This window comes from Ranitomeya variabilis, chromosome 7 (assembly GCF_051348905.1).
Source record: "Ranitomeya variabilis isolate aRanVar5 chromosome 7, aRanVar5.hap1, whole genome shotgun sequence".
Lineage (NCBI taxonomy): Eukaryota > Metazoa > Chordata > Amphibia > Anura > Dendrobatidae > Ranitomeya > Ranitomeya variabilis.
Window position 1 is genome coordinate 61,337,195 of NC_135238.1, and position 27,303 is coordinate 61,364,497.

Below are 27,303 nucleotides of genomic sequence, written 5' to 3' on the forward strand. Positions count from 1 at the left end.
TCTTATAGGGCCGGTGAATATGTGCCTTTTGGGGGGGGGGGGGGAGTGATCCTGATGACGAGGGGGCGTCTCACAGGAAAGTAAGTATCCCCCATTACCTTATCGTAGCGGTGCAGCGTGGGGGTCTCAGTGCTGGGAGTGGCGGCGGCGGCGGCGGCTGCTGTGCTCTGGTGCGGCGGCTGCTGTGCTCTGGTGCGGCGGCTCCTCTTCTGTGTGGGGCCTCTGTGCTGTGGGGTGGCGGTGGCGGCGGCATATCTTTATCCAGTTGGGGCTCCTCCGGCATCTCCTTAGCCCTGGAGGCCCCGCCGCAACTCCATCGGTGCAATGCAGCGGCCATTTTCCCGGAGGCAGCTCAATAGGTGCGATGCGGTGGCCTCCGGGAAAATGGCCGCTGCTCAGATTCAGATCTCGTCCCGAAATCTCGGGACACGAGATCTGAATCTGAGCAGCGGCCATTTTCCCGGAGGCCACCACATTGCACCGATGGAGTTGCGGCGGGGCCTCCAGGGCTAAGGAGATGCCGGAGGAGCCCCAACTGGATAAAGATACGCCGCTGCCGCCGCCACCCCACAGCACAGAGGCCCCACACAGAAGAGGAGCCGCCGCACCAGAACACAGCAGCCGCCGCCGCTCCCAGCACTGACACCCCCACGCTGCACCGCTAGGATAAGGTAATGGGGATTACTCACTTTCCTGTGAGACGCCCCCTCGTCATCAGGATCACTCCCCCTCCCCACCCACCATATACACCGGCGTACAAGACGATTCCCGGCGTATAAGACGACCCCCGACTTTTAAGAAGATTTTCGGGGGTTAAAAAGTCGTCTTATACGCCGGAAAATACGGTATATATTATTATCATTACTATTATATTAACTATACTTAATATTGCTATTACTTCTCTCGTACTATGGGATCCCTAGAATTACAGCTGTTGATCCAGAAGAAGGCAAAAAACCCTGGACACGTTCAGCCAATTAGTGTCTCAGAGGTAAAATTCCTTCTTGACCCCGGGATAAGGCTATCAGTCCTAGAACCCTGGATCAAAAAATCAAATATCTATTTATTATGTATTAATTATTATAATCAATATTCTAAGTACTGTTGTTTTATTACTATTATTTATGTTATATTTACTTAGTTACTATTTTACTGATCTTATTTCTATTATATTACTAATATTCTACTCTTAATATTTTATTCTAGATATCGTTGGATTATTGTTATTTTATTATTACCATTATTGCTAACATTTATAGTGATATTTCACTAAAACTATAAATTATTTCCTAATTACTAAAGCTGTTGATCCAGAAGAAGGCACAAACCCCTGGACACATTCAACCAATTAGTGTCTCAAGGGGAAAATTCCTTCTTGACCCCGGGGAAAGGCGATCAGTCCTACAACCCTGGATCAAACCTGCTCATGCTATTTTTATGCCCTTTATTCTACAATTAATGTTATAGTTAGTCATCTTATTATAATATTAGACACTATATTACTGCTCCTAATATTACAAAAAATTTTATAATGATTTTACTACATTTTAAGCTCCTTAAATTTAACAAATACTATTTTACGTCTATTTTTTTTATTAGTAATAGATTTGAAGCTGTGGATGTTCTTACAGCTGGAATGTTGGATCCATTGGGTCCATCAGAGTCCCATTGGTTTGAGGAGGATGGTCCAGACGATGTTCCTCCTTCCTCTGAGGTTGGTGTTGACGTATTTGAGGATGGATCGCTGGTGGATCTTCCATCTTTGTGCCGGCTGGTTCTGAACTCTTCTGGTCGAGTTGTTCTTCTTTGGCAGAATTTCTTCTTTCATTCCTGATTTCATGGACTGTGACGGATCCTCTGTCTTTTTGCCGGCTGGTTCGGAACTCTTCTTGTTGAGTTGCTCTTCTCTTCCTCTTTCACTTCTGACTTTTTCTCATCTTCTTTTTTCCTCTTGGCGTCTTCTGCCTCATCTTCTTCCTTCCGATACTTCATTGCCTCCTGCAGCTCCTCTTCTTTTGGCTGCTCTGGTGTCATTGATGTTGGCTCAGGTTCTTCCTCATCCAAAGGAAATGGTAAATATTTTTTCTGAGCTTCATGATTGGTTGGCATAAGGCGCAAAAAAAAAAGAATAGATTCAGTCAATTATCTATTAAGACATTCCTTTACATCTATGGACAGAACATGGATGACATAATATGCGGTATGATCAGTGACCTCCATGTTGAAGATCGGTGATGGGAGGAATCTCATGCAGTATATCAGAAGTTGTTGATCTCTTTCTTCCTTTGTGGTGGGACAAGCTAGAAAGAAAACACAAGCAGAAAATGGGTCTATCATACAAAGTCTAGAGGCATCAAATTGTTAAATTACAGGTAAATTCATTTAACCAGTTATTTAGCTGGACCTGCTGGATTCTGAATTGTTCCCGGCTTTGAAAACTTACAATCTACTATTGAAAACTATTTTCCAACTGACTTTTTGCTCAGTCTACATTGTAATGCAATCCTGAATGGGAGTAATAGATGTTCTGGATTATTAAATGCTGGATTAAAGGAATAACACTATATTTTCAGAAAAACTAGAAATTTTGTTTATTTAAAAAATAATCTCACATGAGAAGTATCCAGGTCCGAAGACACAATCCTGGCGGAGGTAGAAATCCTAAAGAAAACAGAAAGCGGTGAGTGTCCACTTATCACTCATCAGGGATGGAGAATAGGACGAGGGTCCATATATAATGAAGCTGCTGACCTCCATATATCTGCGGCTCGCTGCCATCCTGTATATATCCTCTGCTGTAGAAGTCATAGGAAAAGTTTACAAAGATTTAATCACAGTCAGACACAAACACCACAGCTTTCCACACCTGATCATAGTGAACCCCCACCCAGGTATCGGACCCCCATTGCACTCACATGTAGGCAATATGATCACATGGAGCATAGCCCTTACTGGGGTCTGTAGAGTCTCCTCATAGTAGAGACACCAGTATAGGTAACACCACATGCTAAACATATGGTGCACTGGATTGTAATAAAGATATATGGCATACATGAATTTCTATGTCCTTCATGCCCATAAGTACAGGAAACGCCCCAGAAATCACAGCCGGAGGGACTTTATTACCAGCGTGTAAAACCCAACCCCCATAATCAGTGCCAGGACACTAATTCCAATAACACGAGTGGCGCAAATATTCCCTCAATAAATAACACTGGCAGCAGAGCGTCCTGTGTGACCTAATGATACAACTTCCTGCAGCCACTAGGGGGAGTATAGGGCACCAGTAGAATGAATGAATGAATGAATGAATGAATGAATGAATGAAGCTTCAGAGTGATGAGATAAGTCTGTGTCAGATGATGGGATAGGAGCACTCACCGACATCCATCTTTTCTGCTATCTGTCCTGGAACAGACTGACGACGATTGACAGTTTGCTTTTTTCAAATTCAAATCCAGTAATCCTATTGGCTGACAAGTGTCATATAACACACTGAATTTAAAGGGACAGTACGCTTTTATTTCTCTGCAGTGTGTTTCATACATGCATGCTATAATTCTGCGTATAATATGAAGCTGTGGAGATAATCTGGGGCTCAGCATTATGACTCTATACAGAAGGTTTTGAAATGTTATTATTAATATCATATGAGAACATTAGGGGAACCGATTCATTAAGACTGGCATTGTACAGTGAACACCAGTCTTAATGAATGGGTATTTTGAAGTTGGGTGCACCAAATTCATTATCCCCTTACTAACATGGCTGTTTTCCTTTTTTTTTTTTTTCCTCCTCTTCTTCCAAAAGCCATAACCTTTTTTTACTTTCCATTAACATAGTCGTATGACTGCTCGGTTTTTGCGGGACGAGTGGTACTTTTGAATGACACCATTCATTTTACCATGTAATGTACTGGAAAATGTGAAAAAATTCCAGGTTTGTTAAAATTGAAAATAAAGTGCAATTCCATAATTGTTTTTTGTTTTTCTTATTAACCATGTTCACTATAAGGTAAAACTGACCTCCCAATATGATTCTCCAGGTCAGTACGAGTACGCAGACAACAAACTTGTATAGTTCTTTTTTATTTCTGCATAGACTTCAGTCTGCAGTGTGATTCCTATAAGTGTGTCCTAGAAGTGTGAAGATTTCAGTAGAATTAAAACCTGAATTGAACCTGAAGGAAACTGAAGGTAACTGGCCAGTCACTGTAAACAATGTTTCTGTTTATTTTCACTCTCACTCCTATAATCCTTCACTTTATGCTACCTTCCCTAATCCCTACACCAACTAAGGAACTGTTTATCTCTGCTTCAATCCTCCCCATCCATCTCACCTCCTCCTCAGAACTGTTCCTTAACATACAATCCTCTGTCTCCAAGCACAGGCAGCCACCTCATGCCCTCTCCTGCTCCCACCTGCTAACACTTTCTCTACTCCTTTTCACTGCTGGTGATATCTCTCCAAATCCTGGTCCTCCTCACCACATACCCACAGTTAGTTCTACCCCCATCTACGCTCTATCACAAACTTCTGTAACCTCTCTAACCTTATACCCATTCACCCAGCCCCCGCTTCCCCAGTCCCACTAACAGGAGCTCTGTGGAATGCTCGCTCTGTCGGCAACAAGCTTTCCTACATCCATGATCCTTTTGTTACTACCAAACTTTCCTTCCTCGCCGTCACCGAAACCTGGCTCACCCCTTCTGACACAGCCTCCCCTGCTGCACTCTCTTATGGTGGCTTCCACCTTTCTCACACACCCAGGCCCAGCAGCAAACATGGCGGAGGAGCTGGTTTTCTCCTGTCAGATAACTGATCCTTCACCCCAATCCCACTGCAACCCTCTGTCACCCTCCCTTCCTTTGAGGTGCACTCTGTGCGCATCTACTCCCCCTCCAACCTCCAACTGGCTGTCATTTATCGCCCCCCAGGGCCAGCCACCACCTTCTTTGACCACTTCACAACCTGGCTACTTCATTTCCTTTCCGCGGACATCCCCACTATCATCATGGGCGACTTCAACATCCCCATTGACACTTCCCTCTCAGCTGCCACTAAACTTCTATCTCTCACTTCCTCCTTCGGCCTCACTCAATGGTCTTCTGCAGCCACTCACAAAGATGGTCACACACTGGACCTCATCTTCATCCGCCTCTGCTCCTTATCTAACCTCTCTAACTCACCTCTTCCTCTCTCTGACCACAACCTTCTCACATTCTCTTCCCTCTCCACTCCATGTCTACAATCCCCACCTCACAAACTTTCACACCCTCGCAGAAATCTTAAACATCTTGACCTACATTCATTCTCTGAATCCCTCCTCCCTCTCACAGATATAAGTTCCTTACACAATGCGGATGACGCTGCCGCTCTATATAACACCACAATAGCTGTAGCTTTGGAATCTGCTGCCACACTTACACATACCAAAGCTCACAAAATCAACAGACAGCCCTGAGCTGCTGCTGAGCACAGATGGAAAAGATCCCACTCCAACGAACACTTCATCGCATTCAAACAGTCCCTCACTACTTTCAAGACCACACTCGCCACAGCTAAACAAACCTACTTCTCATCTCTCATATCCTCCCTGTCTCACAACCCTAAACAGTTATTCAACACCTTTAATTCTCTCCTTCGTCCCCCAGCACCTCCTCCCTCCCCACTTATCTCAGCTGAAGACTTTGCCTCATTTTTCAAGCAGAAGATCGATAATATCAGAGACAGTTTTGGTCAACAACCCCCAGAGCCCTTTCTCCCGACTTCCCAGCCCTCCACCTCCAAAACCAACTTCTCCACCATTACAGAATATCAACTCTCCACTCTACTCTCAAGATCGCATCTCACCACCTGTGCAGTTGACCCGCTCCCATCCCACTTCATCCCAAACCTCACCACAGTCTTCATCCCAAACCTAACCCATCTCTTCAACCTATCACTAACGACTGGTGTTTTCCCCTCAACCTTTAAACATGCCTCCATCACACCTATCCTCAAAAAGCCTTCTCTTGACCCATCCTCTGTATCTAGCTATCGCCCTATATCACTTCTCCTGTTGTGATCCTAATGGCAGAGGATCTCAGGGTCTTCAGCAAAGTCTGCAAACATAAAAACTAGCTCTTAGGGAGGTGGTAACTAAGCTGACCACATACCTGATCCTAGCCCACAACTAATAGCAGCCGGGGAACGTACCTACGTTGGTTCTAGACGTCTCGCGCCAGCCGGAGATCTAACTAACCCTTTCAGAGAAAATACAGACCTCACTTGCCTCCAGAGAAAGGTACCCCAAAGTAGATACAGGCCCCCAACAAATAATAACGGTGAGGTAAGAGGAAAGGACAAACTGTTGTGAATTTGGATTCTGGACTCCCCCGGTGGCCGCTTGTGGAATTGGACTTGTCATCCTCTTTCCTGTTTCACCTGGTTCCATCAGTAGTGGGTGTCGCTATTTAAGCTCATTTCTCTGGTGGTTTCTTGCCGGTCAACAATGTTATCTGATGCCTCTCAGTGCTTGTTCCTGCTTCTAGACAACTACTAGATAAGTTGGACTTTTGTCCATGTTTTGTTTTGCCTATTTGTTCCAGTTCACAGCTGAAGTTTTGTTACTGTGTCTGGAAAGCTCTCGTTGATCAGGGATTGCTACTCTGGCGTTATGAGTTAATGCCAGAGTTTAAGGTAATCTCTGGATGGTGTTTTGTTAGTGTTTTTCTGCTGACCATGAAAGTATACTATCTGTCTTCTGCTATCTAGTAAGCGGACCTCAAATTTGCTAAGACTATTTTCCTGCTGCGTTTGTTGTTTCATCTGAACTCACCGTCATTATATGTGGGGGGCTACTGTCTTCTTTGGAATATTTCTCTAGAGGTGAGCCAGGTCTTATATTTCCCTCTGCTAGCTATTTAGGTCTTAGGCCAGAGCTGGGCATCTAGCGATAAATAGGAAATGCTACCTGGCTATTTCTAGTTGCGCGGCAGGCTTAGTTCATGGTCAGTATAGTTCCATCTTCCGAGAGCTTGTCCCTCTATAGGCTTGCTATGATCTCTGCCTGCAGAGATCATGACAGTTTGACCGGCCAATAAAGTGTTAAAGACCCAGGTTGAGAAAGGAGAGTTATAAGAAGTCTGCTGGAATTTTTTTTTTTTTTTTTTTTCCAGTCTGCCTTGCTGCAGTCTTTTTTCTCTCTCTCCTCCTAATCTCTGTATGCTCTGTGTGCACCTGACAATTATGGATCTCCAGAGTGTAACTGCGGGTTTGAATAATCTCATCACGAAAGTACAAAATTTACAAGATTTTGTGGTACATGCTCCGGTATCTGAGCCGAGAATTCCTTTGCCGGAGTTCTTCACAGGGAATAGAGCTAGCTTCCAGAATTTCCGAAATAATTGTAAGCTTTATTTGTCCCTGAAGTCTCGTTCAGCTGGAGACCCTGCTCAGCAGGTTAGGATTGTGATTTCCTTGCTCAGGGGTGACCCTCAAGATTGGGCCTTCTCATTGCCAGCAGGGGATCCTGCGTTACGCGATGTGGATGCGTTTTTTCTGGCCTTGGGCTTGCTTTATGAGGAACCTCATTTGGAACTTCAGGCAGAAAAAACTTTGATGGCACTATCTCAGGGGCAAGACGAAGCTGAAGTTTTCTGCCAAAAATTCCGTAAATGGTCTGTGCTTACTCAGTGGAATGAGTGCGCCTTGGCGGCAACTTTCAGAGAAGGTCTCTCTGATGCCGTTAAGGATGTTATGGTGGGGTTCCCTTTGCCTGCAGGTCTGAGTGAGTCCATGACAATGGCTATACAGATTGATAGGCGTCTGCGGGAGCGCAAACCGGTGCACCATCTGGCGGTGTCTATGGAAAAGACGCCAGAAAGTATGCAGTGTGATAGAATTCTGTCCAGGAGCGAGCGACAGAATTTTAGACGGAAGAATGGATTGTGTTTCTATTGTGGGGATTCTACTCATGTTATATCAGCATGCTCTAGGCGTACAAAGAAGCTTGATAAGTCTGTTTCCATTGGCACCATTCAGTCTAAGTTTATTTTGTCTGTAACCCTGATTTGTTCTTTGTCATCCATTGCCACGGACGCCTATGTTGACTCTGGCGCCGCTCTGAGTCTTATGGATTGGTCCTTTGCCAATCGTTGTGGTTTTGATTTAGAGCCTTTGGAGACTCTTATTCCTCTGAAGGGGATTGACTCCACCCCATTGGCTAATAATAAACCACAATACTGGACACAAGTAACCATGCGTATCAATCCGGATCACCAGGAGATTATTCGTTTCCTGGTGCTGTATAATTTACATGACGATTTGGTACTGGGATTGCCATGGTTGCAGTCTCACAACCCAGTCTTGGACTGGAGAGCAATGTCTGTGTTGAGCTGGGGATGTAAGGGTATTCATGGGGACGTACCTTTGGTTTCTATTTCGTCGTCCATTCCCTCTGAAGTCCCTGAGTTCCTCTCTGATTATCAAGACGTCTTTGACGAACCCAAGCTTGGGTCGTTACCTCCGCACCGTGAGTGCGATTGTGCCATAGATTTGATACCGGGTTGTAAATATCCAAAGGGTCGTTTGTTTAATTTGTCTGTGCCGGAACATGCTGCTATGCGGGAATATATAAAGGAGTCTTTGGAAAAGGGACATATTCGTCCATCTTCTTCTCCCTTGGGAGCTGGGTTTTTCTTTGTCTCAAAAAAAAGACGGCTCTTTGAGACCATGTATTGATTATCGGCTTCTGAATAAGATCACTGTTAAGTATCAATACCCATTGCCATTGCTTACTGATTTGTTTGCTCGTATAGAGGGTGCTAAGTGGTTCTCTAAAATTGATCTTCGTGGGGCGTATAATTTGGTGCGGATCAGGCAGGGGGATGAGTGGAAGACCGCATTTAATACGCCCGAGGGCCACTTTGAGTATTTGGTCATGCCTTTTGGTCTTTCTAATGCCCCTTCAGTTTTCCAGTCTTTTATGCATGATATTTTCCGCGATTTTCTGGATAGATTTATGATAATATATCTGGATGATATTCTGATTTTTTCTGATGACTGGGACTCTCATGTCCAGCAGGTCAGGAGAGTTTTTCAGGTTCTGCGGTCTAATTCTTTATGTGTGAAGGGGTCTAAGTGCGTTTTTGGGGTCCAGAAAATTTCCTTTTTGGGGTATATTTTTTCTCCCTCTTCCATTGAGATGGATCCCGTCAAGGTGCAAGCTATTTGTGACTGGACTCAGCCCTCCTCTCTTAAGGGTCTTCAGAGATTTTTGGGCTTTGCCAACTTTTACCGCCGATTTATTGCTGGTTTTTCGGATGTCGTTAAACCACTGACTGATTTGACCAGACAAGGCGCTGATGTTGCTAATTGGTCCCCTCATGCTGTAGAGGCCTTTCAGGAGCTTAAGCGCCGTTTTGCCTCTGCCCCTGTGTTGCGTCAGCCTGATGTGAATCTGCCTTTTCAGGTTGAGGTTGACGCTTCGGAGATCGGAGCTGGGGCAGTGTTGTCGCAGAAAGGTTCCGACTGCTCCGTCATTAGGCCTTGTGCCTTCTTTTCTCGCAAATTTTCGCCCGCAGAGCGGAATTATGATGTTGGGAATCGGGAGCTTTTGGCCATGAAGTGGGCGTTTGAGGAGTGGCGCCATTGGCTCGAGGGGGCTAGGCATCAGGTGGTGGTATTGACTGACCACAAAAATTTGATTTATCTTGAGACTGCCAGACGCCTGAATCCTAGACAGGCGCGCTGGTCTTTATTTTTTTCTCGCTTTAATTTTGTGGTGTCATACCTACCGGGTTCTAAGAATGTTAAGGCAGATGCCCTTTCTAGGAGTTTTGACCCGGACTCTCCTGGTAATTCTGAACCCACAGGTATCCTTAGGGAGGGAGTAATTTTGTCGGCCGTTTCTCCTGATCTGCGGCGGTCCTTGCAAGAGTTTCAGGCGGATAGACCGGATCGTTGTCCGCCTGATAGACTGTTTGTTCCGGATGATTGGACCAGCAGAGTCATCTCTGAGGTACATTCTTCTGCATTGGCAGGTCATCCCGGAATTTTTGGTACCAGGGATTTGGTGGCAAGATCCTTCTGGTGGCCTTCCCTGTCACGAGATGTGCGAGTCTTTGTGCAGTCGTGTGACGTTTGTGCTCGGGCCAAGTCTTGTAGTTCTCGAGCTAGCGGACTGCTGTTGCCCTTGCCTATTCCTAAGAGGCCTTGGACACACATCTCGATGGATTTTATTTCAGATCTGCCTGTTTCCCAGAAGATGTCTGTCATCTGGGTGGTCTGTGACCGTTTCTCTAAAATGGTCCATTTGGTTCCTCTGCCCAAGTTGCCTTCTTCTTCTGAGTTGGTTCCTCTGTTTTTTCAGAATGTTGTCCGATTGCACGGTATTCCTGAGAATATTGTTTCTGACAGAGGTACCCAATTTGTGTCTAGATTTTGGCGGGCATTCTGTGCTAGGATGGGCATAGATTTGTCTTTTTCATCTGCTTTTCACCCTCAGACTAATGGCCAGACCGAGCGGACTAATCAGACCCTTGAGACATATCTGAGGTGTTTTGTCTCTGCTGACCAGGATGATTGGGTTGCTTTTTTGCCATTGGCAGAGTTCGCCCTCAATAATCGGGCCAGTTCTTCCACCTTGGTGTCCCCGTTTTTCTGTAATTCGGGGTTTCACCCTCGATTTTCCTCCGGTCAGGTGGAATCCTCGGATTGTCCTGGAGTGGATGCGGTGGTGGAGAGATTGCATCACATCTGGGGGCAGGTTATGGACAATTTGAAGTTGTCCCAGGAGAAGACTCAGCGTTTTGCCAACCGTCATCGTCGTGTTGGTTCTCGGCTTTGTGTTGGAGATTTAGTGTGGTTGTCTTCTCGTTTTGTCCCTATGAGGGTCTCTTCTCCTAAGTTTAAACCTCGGTTCATCGGCCCTTATAGAATATTGGAGATTCTTAATCCTGTTTCTTTCCGTTTGGACCTCCCTGCGTCCTTTTCCATTCATAACGTTTTTCATCGGTCGTTATTGCGCAGGTATGAGGTACCTGTTGTACCTTCAGTTGAGCCTCCTGCTCCGGTGTTGGTTGAGGGTGAGTTGGAGTACGTTGTGGAGAAAATTTTGGACTCTCGTGTTTCCAGACGGAAACTCCAGTATCTGGTCAACTGGAAGGGTTACGGCCAGGAGGATAATTCTTGGGTCAATGCATCTGATGTTCATGCTTCTGATCTTGTTCGTGTCTTCCATAGGGCTCATCCTGGTCGCCCTGGTGGATCTGGTGAGGGTTCGGTGCCCCCTCCTTGAGGGGGGGGTACTGTTGTGAATTTGGATTCTGGACTCCCCCGGTGGCCGCTTGTGGAATTGGACTTGTCATCCTCTTTCCTGTTTCACCTGGTTCCATCAGTAGTGGGTGTCGCTATTTAAGCTCATTTCTCTGGTGGTTTCTTGCCGGTCAACAATGTTATCTGATGCCTCTCAGTGCTTGTTCCTGCTTCTAGACAACTACTAGATAAGTTGGACTTTTGTCCATGTTTTGTTTTGCCTATTTGTTCCAGTTCACAGCTGAAGTTTTGTTACTGTGTCTGGAAAGCTCTCGTTGATCAGGGATTGCTACTCTGGCGTTATGAGTTAATGCCAGAGTTTAAGGTAATCTCTGGATGGTGTTTTGTTAGTGTTTTTCTGCTGACCATGAAAGTATACTATCTGTCTTCTGCTATCTAGTAAGCGGACCTCAAATTTGCTAAGACTATTTTCCTGCTGCGTTTGTTGTTTCATCTGAACTCACCGTCATTATATGTGGGGGGCTACTGTCTTCTTTGGAATATTTCTCTAGAGGTGAGCCAGGTCTTATATTTCCCTCTGCTAGCTATTTAGGTCTTAGGCCAGAGCTGGGCATCTAGCGATAAATAGGAAATGCTACCTGGCTATTTCTAGTTGCGCGGCAGGCTTAGTTCATGGTCAGTATAGTTCCATCTTCCGAGAGCTTGTCCCTCTATAGGCTTGCTATGATCTCTGCCTGCAGAGATCATGACAGACAAACGTAAGTATGAACTAGATTCAGCAAAGAGAGGCCCACTAAATAATAGCAGAAATATAGAAAGCGGACTTATGTGGTCAGTGAAAAACCCTACAAAAATATCCACGCTGAATATCCAAGAACCCCCGTACCGACTAACGGTATGGGGGGAGAATATCAGCCCCCTAAGAGCTTCCAGCAAAATCAGGAATCACATTATGAACAAGCTGGACAAAAAACAGAATAATACAAATAAACAAAAAACAAGAAAGCAGGACTTAGCTTATGTTGCAAAAATCAGGACCAGTAGACAAGAGCAACCAGACAAGGACTGATTACATGGATGCCAGGCAATGGACTAAGACTCCAGGAAGTTTAAATAGAAACACCCAGAGTCTTAACGAACCAGGTGACTACCAACCTGGGGAAAGAGTATCCAAGAGCCATACCGCAAGTGACCACAAGAGGGAGCCCAAAAGTATAGTTCATAACAGTACCCCCCTTTAAGGAGGGGTCACCGAACCCTCACTACAACCACCAGGGCGATCAGTATGGGCAGCATGAAAGGCACGAACCAAATCGGCCGCATGAACATCAGAGGCGACCACCCAGGAATTATCCTCCTGACCATAGCCCTTCCATTTGACCAGATACTGAAGCCTCCGTCTAGAGAGACGAGAATCTAAGATCTTCTCCACCACATACTCCAACTCGCCCTCAACCAAGACCGGAGCAGGAGGGTCAAGAGCAGGAACCACAGGCACAATGTACCGCCGCAACAAAGACCTATGGAACACATTGTGAATGGCAAACGACACAGGAAGATCCAAACGAAAAGACACCGGATTAAGGACCTCCAAAATTCTATAAGGACCAATAAAGCGAGGCTTAAACTTAGGAGAGGAAACCTTCAGAGGGACAAACCGAGAAGACAACCAAACCAAATCCCCAACACGAAGTCGGGGACCCACACCGCGGCGGCGGTTGGCAAAACGCTGAGCCTTCTCCTGTGACAACTTCAAATTGTCCACCACATGATTCCAAGTCCGATGCAACCTATCAACCACAGAATCCACCCCAGGACAGTCAGAAGGCTCAACATGACCCGAGGAGAAACGAGGATGAAAACCAGAGTTGCAGAAAAATGGCGAAACCAAAGTAGCGGAACTAGCCCGATTATTGAGGGCAAACTCAGCCAATGGCAAGAAGGTCACCCAATCATCCTGATCCGCAGAAACAAAACATCTCAAATAAGCCTCCAGCGTCTGATTAGTTCGCTCCGTTTGGCCATTAGTCTGAGGATGAAAGGCAGACGAGAACGACAGATCAATGCCCATCTTAGCACAAAAAGATCGCCAGAATCTGGACACAAACTGGGATCCTCTGTCAGACACGATATTCTCAGGAATGCCGTGCAAACGAACCACATTCTGAAAAAACAAAGGAACCAGATCGGAAGAGGAAGGCAACTTAGGCAAGGGCACCAAATGGACCATCTTGGAAAAACGATCACACACCACCCAGATGACAGACATTCCCTGAGACACCGGAAGATCTGAAATGAAATCCATGGAAATGTGTGTCCAAGGCCTCTTCGGGACAGGCAAGGGCAAAAGCAACCCGCTGGCACGAGAACAGCAAGGCTTAGCCCGAGCACAAGTCCCACAGGACTGCACAAAAGCACGCACATCCCGTGACAAGGAAGGCCACCAAAAGGACCTAGCCACCAAATCTCTGGTACCAAAAATCCCAGGATGCCCTGCCAACACCGAGGAATGAACCTCGGAAATAACTCTGCTGGTCCATTTATCAGGAACAAACAGTCTATCAGGTGGACAAGAGTCAGGTCTACCAGCCTGAAATCTCTGCAATACACATCGCAAATCAGGAGAAATGGCCGACAAAATCATTCCCTCTTTAAGAATACCAGCCGGCTCTGAGACTCCAGGAGAGTCAGGCACAAAGCTCCTAGAGAGAGCATCAGCCTTCACATTTTTCGAACCAGGCAGGTATGAGACCACAAAGTCAAAACGGGAGAAAAACAATGACCAACGAGCCTGTCTAGGATTCAGGCGTTTAGCAGACTCGAGATACATCAGATTTTTGTGATCAGTCAAGACCACCACACGATGCTTAGCTCCCTCGAGCCAATGATGCCACTCCTCAAATGCCCACTTCATGGCCAATAACTCCCGATTACCAACATCATAGTTCCGCTCAGCCGGCGAAAACTTCCTGGAAAAGAAAGCACATGGTTTCATCATAGAGCAACCAGAGCCTCTCTGCGACAAAACAGCTCCTGCACCAATCTCAGAAGCATCCACTTCAACCTGAAAGGGAAGTGAGACATCAGGCTGGCACAAAACAGGCGCCGAAGTAAACCGGCGCTTCAGCTCCCGGAAGGCCTCAATGGCCGCAGGAGCCCAATTAGCGACATCAGAACCTTTCTTGGTCATATCCGTCAGAGGTTTAACAACGCTAGAAAAGTTAGCAATAAAACGACGGTAGAAATTAGCAAAACCCAAAAACTTCTGAAGACTCTTAACAGACGTAGGTTGAGTCCAATCATGAATAGCTCGGACCTTGACTGGGTCCATCTCCACAGCAGAAGGGGAAAAAATAAAACCCAAAAAGGAAACCTTCTGCACTCCAAAGAGACACTTTGAGCCCTTCACAAACAAAGCATTATCACGCAAAACCTGAAACACCACCCTGACCTGCTTTACATGAGAATCCCAATCATCAGAAAAAACTAAAATGTCATCCAGATAAACAATCACAAATTTATCTAGATACTTCCGGAAGATGTCATGCATAAAGGATTGAAACACTGAAGGAGCATTAGAGAGCCCAAAAGGCATCACCAAGTACTCAAAATGACCTTCGGGCGTATTAAATGCAGTTTTCCATTCATCTCCGTGCCTAATGCGCACAAGGTTGTACGCACCACGAAGATCTATCTTGGTGAACCAACAGGCACCCTTAATCCGAGCAAACAAGTCCGACAATAGTGGCAGAGGGTATTGAAATTTAACCGTGATTTTATTCAGAAGCCGATAGTCTATACAAGGTCTCAAAGATCCGTCTTTCTTGGCCACAAAAAAGAATCCCGCACCAAGAGGGGAAGAGGATGGACGAATATGTCCCTTCTCCAAAGACTCCTTTATATAAGAACGCATCGCGGCATGCTCAGGTACCGACAGATTAAATAATCGTCCCTTAGGAAACTTACTACCAGGAATCAAATCTATAGCGCAGTCACAGTCCCTATGAGGAGGAAGAGCACTGGACCTGGACTCACTGAACACATCCTGATAGTCAAGCAAATACTCAGGAACTTCTGAAGGAGTGGAGGAAGCAATAGACACCGACGGGGAATCGCAATGAATTCCCTGACAACCCCAACTTGACACAGACATAGCCCTCCAATCCAGAACAGGATTATGAGCCTGTAACCATGGCAGACCCAAAACGACCAAATCATGTATTTTATGCAGAACAAGAAAACGAATCACCTCCCGATGTTCAGGAGTCATGCACATGGTCACTTGTGTCCAATACTGCGGTTTATTCTCCGCCAATGGCGTAGCATCAATTCCTCTAAGAGGAATAGGATTTTCTAAAGGCTCCAGGACAAAACCACAGCGCCTGGCAAACGACAAGTCCATAAGACTCAGGGCAGCGCCTGAATCCACAAACGCCATAACAGGGTAGGAAGACAATGAGCAAATTAAAGTCACAGACAAAATAAATTTAGGCTGCAAGTTACCAACGGCGACAGGACTAACAAACTTTGTTAGGCGTTTAGAGCATGCTGATAAAACATGTGTAGAATCACCACAGTAAAAACACAACCCATTCTGACGTCTATGATTTTGCCATTCAGTTCTAGTCTGAATTCTATCACATTGCATTAAATCAGGCGTCTGTTCCGACAACACCGCCAAAGGATTAGCGGATTTGCGCTCCCGCAAACGCCGATCAATCTGAATGGCCAGCGTCATAGAATCATTCAGACTTGTAGGAATGGGAAAGCCCACCATCACATTCTTAATGGTTTCAGAAAGGCCATTTCTGAAATTTGCGGCCAGAGCACACTCATTCCACTGAGTAAGCACGGACCATTTCCGAAATTTTTGGCAATACACTTCGGCTTCATCCTGGCCCTGAGAAATAGCCAGCAAAGCCTTCTCTGCCTGAATTTCAAGATTGGACTCCTCATAAAGCAATCCGAGCGCCAGAAAAAACGCATCAATATTCGCCAATGCCGGATCTCCTGGCGCCAATGAGAAAGCCCAATCCTGAGGGTCGCCCCGCAAGAAGGAGATAACAATTTTAACTTGCTGAGCTGAGTCTCCAGACGAACGAGGTCTCAAAGATAGAAACAATTTACAATTATTCCTAAAATTCCTAAATTTAAATCGATCTCCAGAGAACAGCTCAGGAATAGGAATCTTAGGCTCTGACATAGGACTGCTAATAACAAAATCTTGAATGCCCTGCACACGAGCAGCAAGCTGATCCACACTAGTAATCAGAGTTTGCACATTCATGTCTGCAGCAGAGTTTCAAGCCATTCAGAGATAAAGGGGAAGGAAGAAAAAAAAAAAAAACTCAGAACTTCTTTTTCTTTTAATCCCACTTCTGCAATGCATTAACTATTCAGTGGCCTGGCATACTGTTGTGATCCTAATGGCAGAGGATCTCAGGGTCTTCAGCAAAGTCTGCAAACATAAAAACTAGCTCTTAGGGAGGTGGTAACTAAGCTGACCACATACCTGATCCTAGCCCACAACTAATAGCAGCCGGGGAACGTACCTACGTTGGTTCTAGACGTCTCGCGCCAGCCGGAGATCTAACTAACCCTTTCAGAGAAAATACAGACCTCACTTGCCTCCAGAGAAAGGTACCCCAAAGTAGATACAGGCCCCCAACAAATAATAACGGTGAGGTAAGAGGAAAGGACAAACGTAAGTATGAACTAGATTCAGCAAAGAGAGGCCCACTAAATAATAGCAGAAATATAGAAAGCGGACTTATGTGGTCAGCGAAAAACCCTACAAAAATATCCACGCTGAATATCCAAGAACCCCCGTACCGACTAATGGTATGGGGGGAGAATATCAGCCCCCTAAGAGCTTCCAGCAAAATCAGGAATCACATTATGAACAAGCTGGACAAAAAACAGAATAATACAAATAAACAAAAAACAAGAAAGCAGGACTTAGCTTATGTTGCAAAAATCAGGACCAGTAGACAAGAGCAACCAGACAAGGACTGATTACATGGATGCCAGGCAATGGACTAGGACTCCAGGAAGTTTAAATAGAAACACCCAGAGTCTTAACGAACCAGGTGACTACCAACCTGGGGAAAGAGTATCCAAGAGCCATACCGCAAGTGACCACAAGAGGGAGCCCAAAAGTATAGTTCATAACATTCTCCCCTATGCCTCCAAACTACTAGAACAACATGTCTACCTTGAACTGTCCTCCCATCTCTCTTCTTGCTCCCTCTTTGACCACTTACAATCTGGCTTCCGGTCACACCATTCCACTGAAACTGCCCTAACTAAGGTCACCAATGACCTCTTAACTGCCAAGAGCAAGCGACACTACTCTGTCCTCCTCCTCCTCGACCTGTCGGCTGCCTTTGACACAGTGGACCATTCCCTATTATTACAGACCCTCTCATCCCTTGGCATCACAGACTTGGCCCTATCCTGGATCTCATCATACCTAACAGACCGGACATTCAGCGACTCCCACTCACACACCACCTCCTCACCTCGCCCCCTATCTGTCGGAGTCCAACAAGGTTCAGTCCTAGGGCATCTGCTCTTCTCCATTTACACCTTTGGCCTGGGACAGCTCATAGAATCTCATGGCTTTCAGTATCACCTCTATGCTGATGACACACAGATCTACATCTCTGGACCAGATATCACCTCCCTACTAACCAGAATCCCTCAATGTCTATCCGCTATTTCATCCTTCTTCTCTGCTAGATTTCTGAAACTTAACATGGACAAAACAGAATTCATCATCTTTCCCCCATCTCACGCGACCCCCCCAACAAACCTATCCATTACAGTAAATGGCTGCCCACTCTCCTAAGTCCCACAAGCTCGCTGCCTCGGGGTAATCCTTGATGCTGATCTCTCCTTCAAACCACGTATCCAAGCCCTTTCCACTTCCTGCCGACTTCAACTCAAAAATATTTCATGAATCCGTACATTCCTCAACCAAGAATCTGCAAAAACCCTAGTCCATGCCCTCATCATCTCTCGCCCTGACTACTGCAACCTCCTGCTCTGTGGCCTCCCCTCTAACACCCTCACACCCCTCCAATCTATTCTAAACTCTGCTGCCCGACTAATCCACCTGTCCCCCCGCTATTCCCCGGCCTCTCCCCTCTGTCAATCCCTTCACTGGCTCCCCATTGACCAGAGACTCCAGTACAAAACCCTAACCATGACGTACAAAGCCATCCACAACCTGTCTCCACCTTACATCTGTGACCTCGTCTCCCGGTATTTTCCTACACGCAACCTCCGATCCTCACAAGATTTCCTGCTCTACTCCCCTCTTATCTCCTCTTCCCACAATCGTATACAAGATTTCTCTCGCGTATCACCCCTACTCTGGAACCCTCTATCACAACACATCAGACTCTCGCCTACCATCGAAACCTTCAAAAAGAGCCTGAAGACCCACCTCTTCCGACAAGCCTACAACCTGCAGTAACCACCGATCGACCAAACCGCTGCATGACCAGCTCTATCCTTGCCTACTGTATTCTCACCCATCCCTTGTAGATTGTGAGCCTTCGCGGGCAGGGTCCTCTCTCCTCCTGTACCAGTTATGACTTGTATTGTTTAAGATTATTATACTTGTTTTTATTATGTATACCCCTCCTTACACGTAAAGTGCAATGAAATAAATGGCGCTATAACAATAAATAATAATAATAATAATTTAAGTGGCCAAAAAAAATGTGAAAATTTAAATTGAAAAAAATTTGGTTTTGTCTCCATTTTACAAGATGCTTTTTTTTTTCTTGTTTTTCGGTTTACTGATCAAATAAATTTTCTTTATATTTTTATGGATCGGACTTTTAGAAATGCAGCGATACCACATACATGTAGTTTTTATTTTTATTGTTTTTTAGTGGGGCAAAACGGGGGTGATGTGAACTTTTGTGTTGTTTTTTTTCCTATATTTTTCCCAAAAAATGTTGTCACTTTTTCCTGTATTTAATAGTCCAGTTAGGGGGCTTGAAGCTGCGATCGTCTGATCGATTGTACCTAAATAGCAGGGCTTCAGCATGGCCGTGTATAGAGAAAATCACAATCTCCTATGAACACCTGCCATGGGCGCCCCAGAGTCCTGGTCGTTGCAGTAATGTAATTCTTCCACCAGGGGGAGTGATATTACGTCTGAAGGCAATAAAGGTTCAGGTCCTGTTCAGGTATCACAGCCACACGACACGCTTCACACTCCAGTCCACTAGGGGGAGCAAAGGTTCTATCTATTAGGCCACTCCTCACAGTCAGGTAAAACTGGTGGGTTGGTTAGGAAGTAGGGAGAAGCGAGCTGGATTCCATCCAGTGAGCATCAGATGGAGTTCCTGGCTGGAGACTGAGAGAAAGGTCTCCAGGCCGAGCTGGCTGGAGCAAGGCCCAGCCAGATCCAGACTACGGTCTGAGGAAGAAGAGGGTCCACGGAGCTGCGCCTGCACCCCATGCGGCAGCATCCAAAGAAAGAATCATTGAAAGGAAGCGTGTTCTAGTGAGTGAGAAACGAAGGCATAGCAACAAGTGGATACCAGAGAGGATAGTAGACGTGAGGAGCTGCATCCTTCTGGTGCGCGTTCCGGTAGCCAGGATACCGAGGGAGTAAAGTGCTCTATGCCGTTACTTCAAAGACTGGCAGGACAGTCAATTCCAAGTTGGCTGCCCGACCTAAAATACCTAAGAAGACACGGTGGCAAATTATGGGGGTCGGGGTGTCTCTAGGGTCCCTATAAACAAGCCTCAGGCCATTCTGTGATACGGGTTTTGTTCTATCCGACCACGGGGAACAGAGAGAAGAGTAACATCAGTGAGGACTTCATTAGAGCATAAGCAAGTGAGGACCTACTGAGTTACTGAGCGCATAGAAAGGCTATCGCATTCCACCTGAATAAGGAGACTCTGGATTTGCCTTCAGACCGGCCGGACTTTGCCTACCCTGTGATCCAGTGCCTTGGACTGTGGACACTGAAGCCTTCAGTAAAAGGTAAAGAGACTGCAACCTCGTGTCCTCGTTATTTCCTGCACCTTACAACTTCCACCATCACTATCTACACTTCTGGGAAGCCCTGGGGATACACTTCACCTGTGGGAAGGTATACCATCTTGCTGCCATAACATCACCCCAACGGACCCCTAAGCAGCGTCGGTCACCCTGACCGAATACCACAAGTGACGTCACGAACTACCCCTTTAAAGACCTTTCCTAAAACCATAAAAACTATTCCATTTATTGGACATCCCTACAAGGGCCACGGACCGGTTCGGGCCACCGTGACATTCCCCCGAACCGAAGGACCCGGTGCCGAGTACCCCACTGCCTTGACGAGGGGGCGCTCCAATAACGTCACAGGGGTCTTGATGGGCAGGTGGAATGATGTGCCCCCTGCTGGCGTGTCAATCCCTGACAGTGGGATTAATCAGATTAATAAGCACGCGCGGGGCTTCGCTCCATCCGCTGCTGTTAGTGGCACATGATGGCTGATTAAATTAGTCATTATCTGCCGGAGAGATGTGGGCTCAAAGTCCGAGCCCACATCAAATGCAGAAACACGAAATATGACATACATGTATGTCAGACGTCGTGAAGGAATTAAGAGGTGTGGCCACTTAATGAATTAGGTAGATCTTCTCAGTGGTGTGCGCCTGTGTGTGTTTTGCTGGAAATGTTACTCCAATAAGAAACTGGTTGTTTCTGATGTTCGTTACGCTACTAAAGTGATGTAACTTTTCATAGATTATACAGATGGGCACGTTCACATCCTGTCTCCCCCATGTCCCACTCACTTTGGCTTTTTTGTCACATGTGGATGTAAAGCTACTTTCACACATCAGGATTTTGCCATCAGGCACAATCAGGCGAACTTAGAAAAAAAAATATCCGTTTTTTTCCGCCGGATCCGTTTTTTTCTCATAGAGTTGTATTGGCGCCGGACTGCCTCACGTTTCATCCATTTTTCACCGGATCCATCAAAAATTATTGGTCCAGCGGCCGGAGAGAATGCACAGAGGAACGTTTTTTGTGTCTGTCTAAAAAACTGTCAGCAACGGATCCGGCGCCTTGCGGATTTTGCTATAATGGAAGTCTATGGCGCCGCATTTGTCAAATGAGTGAATACAGAGTACGATTCCGTCTTTTTACATTGAGCATGCCCGTAGCTGCATTTTTCCATTCTGGATTCTCTCTCTCTCTCTCAGAGACTGTCTCTCTCTGGCATTTGCCCACGCTACAGAGGTCATCACAGTTCATCACGGCTGCGAACAGCAGCGTCAGTGATTAGCGGTGCCGTTACTGCAGCTGCGCTCCCTCACAGCCTGAACTGGGATGATTTTCTCTGGCTGTATCTTTATTTAACCCTTTGACTACTAAAGGATTAGTAATGGATAGGTGTCTTATTGCCAGATCTCCATTACTAAGCCAGCTTGATGTCACCTTACAATACAAAGGTGACATCAACCCTACAACTATTACCCCACTTGCCACCGCTACAGGGGAAGAGCGAGGCTAAGTGCCGGAATTGCGCCTGTTCTGGAGCAGCTGAGTGCTGATCTTTTTAGCCAGGGGGTCAATATCCATGGTCCCTTCCTAGGCTATTAACCCCTTTACCCCCAAGGGTGGTTTGCACGTTAATGACCAGGCCAATTTTTACAATTCTGATCACTGTCCCTTTATGAGGTTATAACTCTGGAAAGCTTCAACGGATCCCAGTGATTCTGACATTGTTTTCTCGAGACATATTGTACTTCCTGATAGTGTTAAAATTTATTTGATATTACCTGCATTTATTTGTGAAAAAGTGGAAATTTGGAGAAAATTTTGAAAATTTTGCAATTTTCCAACTTTGAATTTTTATGCCCTTACATCACAGACATATTCACACAAAATACTTAATAAGTAACATTTCCCACATGTCTACTTTACATCAGCACAATTTTGGAAACAACATTTTTTTGTTGGAGTTATAAGGGTGAAAATTTGACCAGCAATTTCTCATTTTTACAACACCATTTTTTTTTAGGGACCACATCACATTTGAAGTCATTTTGAGGGGTCTATATGATAGAAAATAACCAAGTGTGCCACCATTCTAAAAACTGCACCCCACAAGGTGCTCAAAACCACATTCAAGAAGTTTATTAACTCTTCTGGTGCTTCACAGGACTTTTTGGAATGTTTAAAAAAAATGAACATTTAATTTTTTTCACAAAAAATTTACTTCAGCTCCAATTTGTTTTATTTTACCAAGGGTAACAGGAAAAAATGGACCCCAAAGGTTGTTGTACAATTTGTCCTGAGTACCCTGATACCCCATATGTGGGGGTAAACCACTGTTTGGGCGCAAGGCAGAGCTCGGAAGGGAAGGAGCGCTATTTGACTTTTCAATGCAAAATTGGCTGGAATTGAGATGGGATGCCATGTTGCGTTTGAAGAGCCACTAATGTGCCTAAACATTGAAACACCCCACAAGTGACACCATTTTGGAAAGTAGACCTCCAAAGGAACTTATCTAGATGTGTGGTGAGCACTTTGACCCACCAAGTGCTTCACAGAAGTTTATAATGTAGAACCGTAAAAATAAAAAATGATATTTTTTCACAAAAATGAAATTTTTGCCCCCAATTTTTTATTTTCCCAAGGTTACCAGAAGAAATTGTACCCCAAACATTGTTGTGAAATTTGTCCTGAGTACGCTGGGATGGGACGATGGGACACCATGTTGCGATGGGGAGCCCCTGATGTGCCTAAACATTGAAACCCCCCACAAGTGACACCATTTTGGAAAGTAGATCCCCTAAGTATCTTATCTAGATATGTTGTGAGAGCTTTGAATCGCCAAGTGTTTCACTACAGTTTATGACGCAGAGCTGTGAAAATAATTTTTTTTTTCCACAAACATTATTTTTAGCCCCCAGTTTTGTATTTTCTCAAGGGTAACAGGAGAAATTGGACCCCAAACGAGTTTGTGCAATTTGTCCTGAGTACAAGTGAGGATTTTTTTTTTACACATGTGAATATATATTTTTTTACTTTATAACATTGCCCCAGGGGGGCATCATGTTATATGGTCAGATCGCTGATCTGACACTTTGCAGAGCACTGTGTCAGATCAGCGATCTGACATGTAGGGCTGCAGGCTTACCAGCACTTGCTCTGAGCAGGCGCTGGTAAGCCACCTCCCTGCAGGACCCGGAAGTAGCCCCGTGGCCATTTTGGATCCGGGGCCTGCAGGGAGGAGACGCTCGGTACAAGGTGAGCACATCGCCTTGTACAGAGGGTCTCAGGGAAGAACGCAGGGAGCCCCCTCCCTGCGCGATGCTTCCCTGTAGCGCCGGAATGGTGCGATCATGTTTGATTGCAGTGTGCCGGGGGTTAATGTGCCGGGGGCGGTCCGTGACCGCTCCTGGCACATAGTGCCGGATGTCAGCTGCGATAGTCAGCTGACACCCGGCTGCGATCGGCCATGCTCCCCCCGTGAGCGCGGCCAATCGCTATGACATACTATCCCGTCGGTGGTCATACGGGTGGAGCGCCCCTACGCAAGGGCAATGGGGTACTCGGCACCGGGTCCTTCGGTTCGGGGGATGTCATGGTGGCCTGACCCGGTCCGTGGCCCTTTGAGGGGCGTCCAATTAAAGGTGTAGTTTGTACGGTGTTCGTGACACCACCTGTGGTATTCGGTCAGGGTGACCGACGCTGCTTAGGGGTCCGCTGGGGTGATGTTATGGCAGCAAGATGGTATACCTTCCCACAGGTGAAGTGTATCCCCAGGGCTTCCCAGAAGTGTAGATGGTGATGGTGGAAGTTGTAAGGTGCAGGAAATAATGAGGACACAAGGTTGCAGTCTCTTTACCTTTTACTGAAGGCTTCAGTGTCCACAGTCCAAGGCACTGGATCACAGGGTAGGCAGAGTCCGGCCGGTCTGAAGGCAAATCCAGAGTCTCCTTATTCAGGTGGTATGCAATAGCCTTCCTATGCGCACAGTAACTCAGTAGGTCCTCACTTGCTTATGCTCTAATGAAGTCCTCACTGCTGTTACTCTGCTCTCTGTTCCCCGTGGTCGGATAGAACAAAACCCGTATGACAGAATGGCCTGAGGCTTGTTTATAGGGACCCTAGAGACGCCCCGACCCCCACAATTTGCCACCGTGTCTTCTTAGGTATTTTAGGTCGGGCAGCCAACTTGGAATTGACTGTCCTGCCAGTCTCTGAAGTAATGGCGTAGAGCACTTTACTCCCTCGGTATCCTGGCTACCGGAACGCACACCAGAAGGATGCAGCTCCTCACATCTACTATCCTCTCTGGTATCCACTTGTTGCTATGCCTTCGTTTCTCACTCACTAGAACACGCTTCCTTTCAATGTCTCTTTCTTTGGATGCTGCCGCTTGGGGTGCAGGCGCAGCTCCGTGGACCCTCTTCTACCTCAGACCATAGTCTGGATCTGGCTGGGCCTTGCTCCAGCCAGCTCGGCCTGGAGATCTCTCTCTCTGGGTCTCCAGCCAGGAACTCCATCTGATGCTCACTGGATGGAGTCCAGCTCGCCTCTCTCCACTTCCTAACCAACCCACCAGTTTTACCTAACTGTGAGGAGTGGCCTAATAGATAGAACCTTTGCTCCCCCTAGTGGACTGGAGTGTGAAGTGTGTGGTGTGGCTGTGACACCTGAACAGGAGATCTTTATTGCCATCAGATGTAATATCACTCCCCCTGGTGGAAGAATGACATTACTGCAACGACCAGGACTCTGGGGCGCTGCACTGGCCCACCCCACCTCGACGGGATAGTACGTCTAATGTCAGAAAGGGGTTAATATCAGCCCACAGCTGTCTGCATAGCCTTTGCTGGTTAGCAATTATGGGGGAACCCCACATCATTTGTTTGGGGGGACCCCCATTTTAATAGCCAGTAAAGGCTAATTATCCAGCCTGGGAGTCCCCAAAGATATTCCTTCCTTCCCAGGCTATAAACATCCACCCCCAGTTGCTGGCTTTCCTTATGCTGGTTTTGAAAATTGCACGGGAGCCCACGCCATTTTTTTTTCAATAAATAATATTTTATTAATTAAAGACATGGGGAAAGTATGTAGAGACATGAGGCAGAATGGGAAGACACGTTGGGTCCAGAATGTAAATATATATTTGAGGATACTGTTTTCAGTGTGGGGGAGGAGAGGTCCTGTTACTGTGCAGGGTGACTTTGGGGAATGTGCTCTAGATAACTGTTATTTTCTGCAGAGACGTGTCCTGGCTGGAAGAAGTGGTGGCGGTGTGCACTCGATGAAGATGAAAAGCCAACATGAAAGATTTCAACTAGCGACGTCATCGGTGAGTCAGTATGTTACCTGTACACTGACACTATACACTGTATACTATATACAGATCTCCCGTGTATAATGTCACTGATGATCACTATATTACCTGTACACTGACACTATATACAGAGCTCCTGTGTATAATATCACTGGTTATCCCTGTATTATCTATACACTGACACTATGCAGAGCTCCTGTGTATAATATCACTGGTGATCACTGTATTACCTGTACACGGACACTATATACAAAGTATAGATCTCCTGTGTATAATGGCACTTATGGTGATATTAGTATTGTGTTTTTTTTAATTAATGATTAGTATTGTAGTATTTGGTCACTAGGTTGTTGTAATATGTGATCTGGTTATTGTGTGGCGGTATCTGTTCCTTGTATATGCTATTATTTGGTCACTGTGGTCTGGACATGGTGTGGCTGTATTTGTTCCTTGTATGTAGTATTTTTCGGTCACCATGTGGTGGTAATATGTGGTCTGGTCATGGTGTGGCAGTATTTGTTCCTTGTTTGTGATATTGTTGGTCATTTTAAAAATTGAAAAATAAATAAAAATATACCTAAATTGTATTGGATATTTTAACAAATGTTTAGTAAGTGTTAGGCATTGGGATTCTCCTTCTATACGGGATAGATCCCAAGCCTTAGGTGCCTCTGCAGTCTCCCATTCAGGTTTGGCCGCTGCGGGTGTTGCTGAGCATAGATGTTGGTCCCAGCATCTTGCTCAGGCTCGTGGTGTTCATTTGGTTACTGCTGGCTCTCCAGCCAAGCCTATGGTAACGAACGATAGGCAGTGGTGACCTGACACTCTGGAGCCTAAGTCCAGAAATCACCTTACTGAGCATGTCCTGGTGAAAAGAGCAGGAACGGGAGCAGATAGTCCCAGTCTTGACCGTCCTTCTCCATGAATCTCTTGAGCATGGCCTTCAAGGTCTTATTGAAGCGCTCCACCAGGCTATCAGTCTGCGGATGGTAAACGGATGTTTGCAGTTGGGAAATCTGGAGGACTTGCACAGCTCCCACATCACTTTGCTCATAAATGGGGTACCCTGGTCCGTCACAATCTCCTTGGGCAAAACTGGTCCTGGCAAAGATATGGATGAACTCCCAAGCGATACCCTTAGCCGAAACGTTCCTCAGTGGCACCGCTTCTGGGTACCGGGTCGCGTAGTCCATCGCCACTAAGATGTACTGATGGCCGCGGCATGCTGATTTAACAAGGAGAACTACCAGGTCCATACAAATCCTGTCAAAGGGCTTCTCTATCACAGGCAATGGGACTAAGAGACTTTAGAAGTAAAAAGTAGGAGCAGTTATCTGACAGGTGGGGCAGGATTTACAATAATTTAGGATCTCTCAGTAATACCCTGGCCATTAGAACCTCTGTAGCACTCTCGCCAAAGTTTTCTCTACCTGTAGATGCCCACTGAAAACATGCAAATGGGCCATGTCTAAAACCGTCCGCCGATATGGTCCTGGAACTAACAGATGCTCTACCAACTCTCTACCTCTTAATTTTGATTAAATCACCTTCGGAGGGGCCTGGCTTTGGATCAGGACCCTCTGTACAGCCCCGTTTTGCCACAAATTCCAAAACAGAAAAATCCCGCCCTAGTATGACAGAATGGATTAAGTCTTTTACTACACCAACCTCATGGTTGGTGTCTCCGTGTACGCAGCAGACGCCCACA

General features: G+C 46.0%; 1 long non-coding RNA gene across 1 annotated transcript in view; it reads right to left on the reverse strand.

The window, feature by feature from the left end:
• Positions 1 to 1,664: 1,664 nt before the first annotated feature.
• The window catches only part of LOC143784945 (uncharacterized), a 28,769-nt gene continuing 3,130 nt past the window's right edge, over positions 1,665 to 27,303 (reverse strand). Inside the window, exons 2-3 of the long non-coding RNA XR_013217928.1 lie at positions 2,613 to 2,661; positions 1,665 to 2,300 (exon numbers count right to left, since the gene is read on the reverse strand). This is a non-coding gene — a long non-coding RNA (uncharacterized LOC143784945). The remainder of the gene's footprint in view (positions 2,301 to 2,612; positions 2,662 to 27,303) is intronic.